This window comes from Bison bison, unplaced genomic scaffold, assembly GCF_000754665.1.
Source record: "Bison bison bison isolate TAMUID 2011002044 unplaced genomic scaffold, Bison_UMD1.0 scf7180017845766, whole genome shotgun sequence".
In the NCBI taxonomy this organism is placed as follows: Eukaryota; Metazoa; Chordata; class Mammalia; order Artiodactyla; family Bovidae; genus Bison; species Bison bison.
In genome coordinates this window covers 9,556-9,945 of record NW_011476339.1, presented here as the reverse complement: position 1 = coordinate 9,945, position 390 = coordinate 9,556, and the positions used below count along the sequence as shown (strand labels likewise).

At 39.5% G+C, this 390-nt stretch overlaps 1 pseudogene; it reads left to right on the top strand.

Annotated features, from left to right (window-relative positions):
* LOC104986507 overlaps positions 1-390 on the top strand; it is a 9,577-nt pseudogene that overhangs the window by 3,104 nt on the left and 6,083 nt on the right.

Below are 390 nucleotides of genomic sequence, written 5' to 3'. Positions count from 1 at the left end.
AAACTGGTACAGCCGCTATGGAGAACCGTGTGGAGATTGCTTAAAAAACTGGAAATAGAACTGCCTTATGATCCAGCAATCCCACTGCTGGGCATACACACCAAGGAAACCAGAATTGAAAGAGACATGTGTACCCCATTGTTCATTGCAGCACTGTTTATAATAGCCAGGACATGGAAGCAACCTAGATTTCCATCAGCAGATGAATGGATAAGAAAGCTGTGGTACATATACACAATGGAGTATTACTCAGCCATTAAAAAGAATACATTTGAATCAGTTCTAATGAGGTGGATGAAACTGGAGCCTATTATACAGAGTGAAGTAAGCCAGAAAGAAAAACACCAATACAGTATACTAACGCATATATATGGAATCTAGAATGATGGT